The sequence below is a fragment of the Mus pahari genome, chromosome 3 (assembly GCF_900095145.1).
Source record: "Mus pahari chromosome 3, PAHARI_EIJ_v1.1, whole genome shotgun sequence".
NCBI classification, from domain to species: domain Eukaryota; kingdom Metazoa; phylum Chordata; class Mammalia; order Rodentia; family Muridae; genus Mus; species Mus pahari.
In genome coordinates, this window is record NC_034592.1 from 67,700,751 (window position 1) to 67,708,285 (window position 7,535).

The 7,535-nt window shown below is 34.5% G+C and overlaps 1 protein-coding gene across 1 annotated transcript in view; it reads left to right on the forward strand.

The window, feature by feature from the left end:
• Znf804a (zinc finger protein 804A) overlaps positions 1–7,535 on the forward strand; it is a 207,919-nt gene that overhangs the window by 9,827 nt on the left and 190,557 nt on the right. The gene's annotated exons all lie outside the window — the stretch shown is intronic.

Consider the following 7,535-nt stretch of genomic DNA (forward strand, 5'->3'; position numbering starts at 1 on the left):
GAGAGAGAGAGAGAGAGAGAGAGAGAGAGAGAGAGAGAGAGAGAGAGAGTTTGTGCATGTGTGTGTGTTCTCTTACGGGGGGGAGTTAAATATGAAGCTTTACAGTGTTTAATGAAAATGTCTCAGCTGACATAATGTCAGAAGCGTCTGTTCATTGGTCACTGCGATGGTTTGAATATGCTTGGCCCAGGGAGTGGCATGATTATGAGGTGTTGGCTTATTGGAGTAGATGTGGCATTGTTGGAAGATGTAGCTTTTTTGAAGAAGTGATTCACGGTTGGGGGATTGGGGCAGGCTTCGAGATGTTCCTCGCCCAGACTGGAAGGACAATTCCTCCTGGCTTCCTTTGGATGAAAATGTACAACTCTCAGCTCCTCCAGCACAGTGCCTGCCTGGACGCTGCCATGCTTCCAGCCATGATGATAATGGACTGAACCTCAGTAAGCCAGCCCCGATGAAATGTTGTTCTTTATAAGAGTTGTCTTAGTCATGGTGTCTTTTCACAGCAATGAAACTCTAACACAATGAAACTCTAGATTTTGGCCTAAATATCTTGGAGATAAATAAGAACTCTAAGGAAACTTTCAGATATCAGTTGTTTCTTTAAAGTTCATAAAATCATTTGAAGCTAACTCCTTAGGAAAAAGTTTGGGGTTTCTTTTGCTGTTTCCAATGGTTTCTGTGTCCATGGTAAAAAGTCTTCAAGGTCACTGAAATTCTGACATTACAAAATTAATATTTACACTAGGGGGCGACATAACATTTCTTCTTGCTTCATGTTTCAACCAGTAAATATCCCCAAATTAATAAATATGACAAAAATAATTGTCACAGTTTTATTAGTTAAAAGTCATTCTAAATTTTCATTATAAAAAGATGATAAAAGTGTGATGAGTCTATTACATGTTTTATCCCAGCGCTTACCCCTATGTTAATTTGTGACAGTTCTCTAACTTAGTCACACATATTACATAAAGTAAAATCATGATAACATGTAACATGGAATGTGTGTCAAAAAGCCCTTGGCAGACAGTCAATCTTGTCTTTTAAAGTGTCAGTTTTGCATTTTGAAATTAAGATTTGTGGGTTCTCCTCAGTATTTTCAATGTATTAGCTTTATAATCTTCAATGGCAATATTATTTTAATTTTAATTAATTTATAATTTAGTTCAATTATTCAAAGTTAGGGTAGTATAATGACTGTCATTTTGAAAGAAAAACAGCTAAGCTATGAAAGAGTATGTAAAATTATGAAATTTCTTGCTTTTGTCCTACTCTCTCTCTAGATTCTTTATGGAAAACTACAGAATCAGTGAGGTCTCTTCTATTTTTATTAGAGTAGGTTTCTATAGAGAATGATAAGATTCATTAATTTTTATGCATAAATTATATGTTTAATCTTTCATCATCAAAAATGATAAAGGAAAATATATGAAAATATTTGTGAGTGAATGGTTGTAGCATTTACCAAGCATCCCCATAACAAGAGGAATTAACCTTTCTTGATAGAAAGGGGGTGATTACATACAATCACATTGGTTTATTTATATAGCTAATCACTGTGCAATTATTGATGCAATATGAAAGAGACATTTTACTTAGACATCATCACTTAGAAGAATGGGTACTATGGTCCTTGTTCTCATTAAAACACCCAGGAGACTAGTTTACATGTAGGCTGATAGTAACAGCATCTCAGAAATGCACACTGCATACTACTGTTTTAGTAAGCTGTATTGAAGACAATTTATTTTCATATTATCCTATAGGATAGGGCAAGTGAAGCAAATAACAATGATACACCAAAGTAAATTGATCAATTTTCCTATAATACCTAGCATACTTTAATGATAAAAGATAATGATAATGTGAGAATGTTGTTTACTTGTTATATATAATCACTCTAATTAAAATACTATTAGCATTTCAATTCACATATGCTTTATAACCTATAGATACTTTGAAAGATAATCTTCGTTTGTCTCAGTTTCCTAAGTCAAATCTGGACAACGTGCTTCCCCAGCTCCTGGGAAGACAGACAGGCACATGTACATGCTGAGAAAAGTCTTTTTCTTTCTCTTCTTGCTTCCCTCTTCCCTTCTAGATGTTAACCCTATCCTTCCACGCATGCTTCCAACATACACATAGCACCTAATCGAAGAAGATTTTGTTTTTCTGTCAGTCTTTAAATGTAATATGTTTTCCTCAGGAAATCCATAGCATTCTAGAAACCTTAGCCAAGGCCACTGGGAAACATTTTTTTTTTTTTTTCTGAAAACAAGAAAACAAAAAAATCAAAAATCAGAAACAAAAAGAAGACATACTGTTTATAAAGTAAATTGATATATCAGAGTTTTTCATGTTGATATGATACAGAAAATTTTAATTAATCCAGTAGACAAAGCTTCAGAGTCATCATGATTTAAGAAATTAGAAGCAATGCGGATGGGTATGGAGGAAAGGGAAAAAGATAAAAGGAGATGGCGAAAGGATTGAGGGAGGAGAAAGGAAAAACATTTAAGAGGAATGCCAGGTTCTATTAGACCTATATTAACTTAAATAACAGGATGATTGCATGTCAGGTTTACCCAGCCCCATGCTAGTATATGCTGTGATCCTGCATGTTTGTTAGTGACACCATTCTTAAGCTTCATGATTATTCTCATTTGAAAGGTAACCTACACAGTTATGCACTATTCTAGAAACACCCACCATGGCAGAAATCTATTCTCTTTGCTGTTCAGCATTCTTTTGGGTTTCAGCAAAAATACCATCTGTAGAGTATGTCTTCAACATATTTAGTTATTTTGTCAGCAACCTCAAGATTAGTAATTGAAAGTGAATTAGTGAATCTAATTACCCTTGACCCCTCTTTCTGGCAAACTATTTTACCCACGTGGATTAGAAGGGCTATTCTGTGACAGGACATGATGACACAGTCTATTGAAGATTCTCTAAGGAAATTTCAGAGTTATTTTGGAGGAAAAGGAGGCCAAAGACAGTGCCTTACCATCAGCCACAGCAGTGCAGATTGAAGCTAGCTAGCGGCAGATTTTTGACAAAGTAAAATATATTTTGGTTTCTCAAGGTAATATTTGAATCTGCCAGTTTTCTAATAAATTTGAATAAGTGTGCTTTGTTTTATTTGGTAAACTTTTGTTTTCTTTTGTTTTTTTTAACTGAAAATATCTGGCTGGAGTTATCAAAATATACAAATTGATATTTTCCAACAAGTTCTGGGTTTATATAGAGTTTTTACAGTGTCTCCCATAATTTCTTTTCCCATAATTTAGTTTTCCTATTGTAAATGTAAGTAAGGCTTTAGAAGGCTGTTTTAGTTTGAATTTAAACTATATACTGTAAATCCATTACGTTTGTGGTTTCTGATTCTTTCTATATTAATTAACAATAACTGTAAATGATTTATATTTTGCTGTAGAACAAAAGTTTTTAGGCATATTTATTAATAATATTTAATTATTACTGAAATGTCCTAAAGTGAATGTGCAAATTGAGTGAAAGTATCGTTTTAAGAGTAAAAGAAAAAAAGGGAAAAAAGGTAGAGAATTTGTGCTTAGTACATCACAACTGTTAGTTTTTAGTTATTTTTATTTTGGGAGATTATAATTCCATCATTTCCCTATTACTTTTCTCCATCTAAACCTTCCAAAATACATACCTCTCCATGCTCTCTTTCAACTTCATGGCCTCTTTTACATCAGTTATATATATATATATATATATATATATATATATACACACATACACATGCCCATATAGATGATACAACTTGCTTAGTCCACATAACATTATTTGTGTATGTTTTCGAAGGCTGATCATTGGGAATTTGATTACCAGTTGGTATGCTCTTCCTTGGGGAGACTATTTCTCAGGTTCAAAGCATGCCTTGATTACATGCAAATTTCTGTGTAGGGTTGATGCCTCTTTGGACTTTCCCCTATCCACATTAGCATATTCTTTTTCTGCTCATGGCTTGGCATTCATGTTGCTAAGACTTTGTAGGTGTAGTTAAACACAGGGTCTCCAATGAAGGAGCTAGAGAAAGAACCCAAGGAGCTGAAGGGGTTTGCCACTCCATAGGAGGAACAACAATATGAACTAACCAGTATCTCCAGAGCTCCCTGGGACTAAACCACCAACCAAAGAAAACACATGGTGGGACTCGTGGCTCTAGCTGTATATATAGCAGAAGATGGCCTAGTCAGTCATCAATGGGAGGAGAGGCCCTTGGTCCTATGAAGGTACTATGTCCCAGTTTAAGGGAATGCCAGGGTCAGGAAGTGAGAGTGGGTGGGTTGGTGAGCAGGGGGAGGGGGGAGGGGATAGGGGATTTTAGGTGGGGAAACTAGGAAAGGGGATAACATTTGAAATGTAAATAAAGAAGATATCAAATAAAAAAAAAAAAAGACAAACTCTGCTTCTGGCTTTTAACAATATTGCTGACTTCCTTTGCACAATGATCTTTGAGTCTAAAGTGGAGGACTCCTATTGTAAATGTAACCAAAGGCTCCACAGCTTTGCATTTTGATTAGTTGTAGTTTCCTGTAATGGTCTCTGTCTGTTGCAAAGGGAAGTTTTCTTATTAAGGTCGAGAGGACTACTACCCTTATTTATATCTGTGCTTAATATCAAATAAGAATGTAGTTAGAGATTATGCTGACTTAAAACAGTGGCAGCTGACTTACGTTTACAGAAAATAAAAATGTTAGCTGAAATAGTACTTGTTCTTCTGACTTCCCAAAATGTACCTTTCACTTAAACATGAGAAATCAATTTAGAATAGAGTAGGTGGTTAAGCAAACTCAAGAAAATTAATGACAGAAAATTGGCCAGAAAAAAAAAAAAGGGATGGGTCACAGATAAACTGGAAGTAAACATGTACCTTATTCTATGCAGTTCTGAAGTGCCAATCAAGTCTAGATGGTTGTCATTAACATCTGGGTGTTCCAAAAATGTGTGCTATACAACACTGCTGAATTTTAATTCCTGTGGATACAGTTCAGGAATCTAATTTTTCTAAAGGTAGGCAGGTGACTCCTGCTCTCATGGGATAATATTCATATGGCTGGGTTTCAATGGAATCTTTCCAGAAGTAGTTTAGATGTCAGGCATTCTTATTTAGCATGAGAAATGAAGCCCTGCTCTGCCCATCACTCACATGACAGCATCACAACGGCTGCCTTTCAGAGGCAGAAGAAATAAAGTTGCTTTTTTTTGTTGTTGTTGTTGTTGTTACTTAAAAAGAAGAAAACCATAAAAACATTTAGTTTGAATAAAAAAAAAAAAAACAAAGCATTTTAAAGGTAACAGTCTAATGTTCACAGACGGGATGGAAATGCAAAGCTTCACTTTCAAAGAAGAGAGACAGTTGTAAATATAGCCTTTACAGGAAAAGTCAATTAATGTCATCAGTTTCCTTTCAAACACCTTTGAGTATTACAGTTTGTGTAGAAATTAGATATAATGTATTTGATATCATTTCATACATTTCCCATGTGTGGTAACTGAATTTAATATCAAAGGAATTATTTAGTGAATAAACTGAGAAAAGCATAATGTAATTTAATAGAAACAAATATATGGAAGTGGAGTTTCATGAAATATAATTCTAGATATATTTTAAATAAAAATCATACCAAAGGTTGGTCATTGAGAACATGAATTTATTAAAAAATATCGGCAAAACAATTATATACCAATCATACTTCCTGTAAATAGAACACATTCAAATCAGAATTTCCTGTTGGTATTCATGGTGTTGTTTCCATGAATGGAACCATCTTTGTTCATTGTTACAGGTTTTAGTTATGTTTAGTTGTATTGGGATCAATTCTGCATTGAACTTCCTGTGATTGGTTCTGCTGCTTATCAAAAACTTTGACTTATATTTACCAAAAAAAAAATAATAATAATAATAACTAACTTACTTTCAAATCCCAGGAACAAGCCCATTATTTTCTTCGTCTGTTATGCACTTATCTTGTGCCATATTGAATGCAAAAGACTTACTGATAATATCAAGAGGCCTATTTAATTTTTTATGAAAATTGTTATAAATAAATAAAACAGCTTAAATACTCTGGACTAGGTAATCTTCAATCTCTAACTACATTTTTAAATGGATACTACAGCAAGTACATAAGACAATTTGATCAGGACAAATGTATATCCATGCTCTTTCTATCTGTTATAAATTTGCCTTTTTGTTTGTTTGTTTGTTTGTTTGAAGCTGAGGTCTGAGCCCAGACCTTTGAGGTTGGTTGGCAAGTACTCTACCACTGAGTTAGATCCCTACCACCATCATATCTTCTAGCTTAGTGCAGAAGAAACACATAATAATTTTTCACAGCTTTCAAAACATGGATATTGAAAGGTCACAGAGATTGAGAATCAGGAAACTTATATATCATGTATATCATGTATTACTCTGAGATATAATTTTGCTTGCAAATGATTTCTTTTATTTTAAAATTTAATTTTATTAACTTTTATATTTCTGTATATATTTTTATATGTGTTTGTTGTGCACTAAGATATACATATTCCCATGGAGGCTAGTAGTTGATGCCATTGTGTCTTACTCTAGAGATCTTACCCTTATTTAATTGAATTATGATAATTGCATCATGTTTATGGGTGTTTTGCATGCATGCATGTCTGTGCATGACCTATAGGACCTGCCTGCAGAGTCCAGAGGAGAGTCTGGGAACACTCTATAGAGTAGCAAACAGTTGAGATCTGTCTTGTGGGTGCCAGGGACTGAACCCATGAGTTCTGTAAGAGGAACTAATGCCCTAAACCATTGACTCACCTGTTCCACTCCTCCTTATTTTTTGAGACAAGATCTCTTGCTGAATATGGGTCTGACAGAGTTTTTTAAAACATTACTGGCCAGCAGTTCCAGGACTTCCCTTGGCTCTGACTTCCTGGGATCACAGGAGTACATCTTTGTGCCTGAGTTATACTTATGGGGGGATCTGAATTTAGGTCTCATGTTTAAGGTATACATGCTTTATGGAATGAGTCATCTTTCCAATTTCCTTACTGATTTTTTTTTTCTGTTTTGAGTATTCTAGTCTATAGAGTTAATTAAAATGGGAAGTCTTGTCAATTTGTTAGCTCACCAAGAAGTGTTTCTCAAACACATTATCATGTGTCTTTTTCTTCTCAGGACAATTAATTGAACAGAAGCTAAATAAGATTAAGTGAAGTACCACATAATATGCTTCATGTGCATTATGTATTGTACCAAGACAGAAAAATGCATTATTTAAGAAAAGACAGTATGAATTTAGTCAAAGTTATAGTTTAAAATATTTTCTCAGTACTTGCAACTCACTTTGAAATTTTTTTCTCAGCAGTTTTTATTCCTAGTGTTTGCATTTTCTCTTTACTAACTATTAAGAGTAATAAATGGGGATGGACTATCCAGAGAGGACCCCAATCGGAGTCCATCCCATCATCAGCCACCAAACCTAGATACTAATGCTCATGCTCATGCCGGCAAGATACTG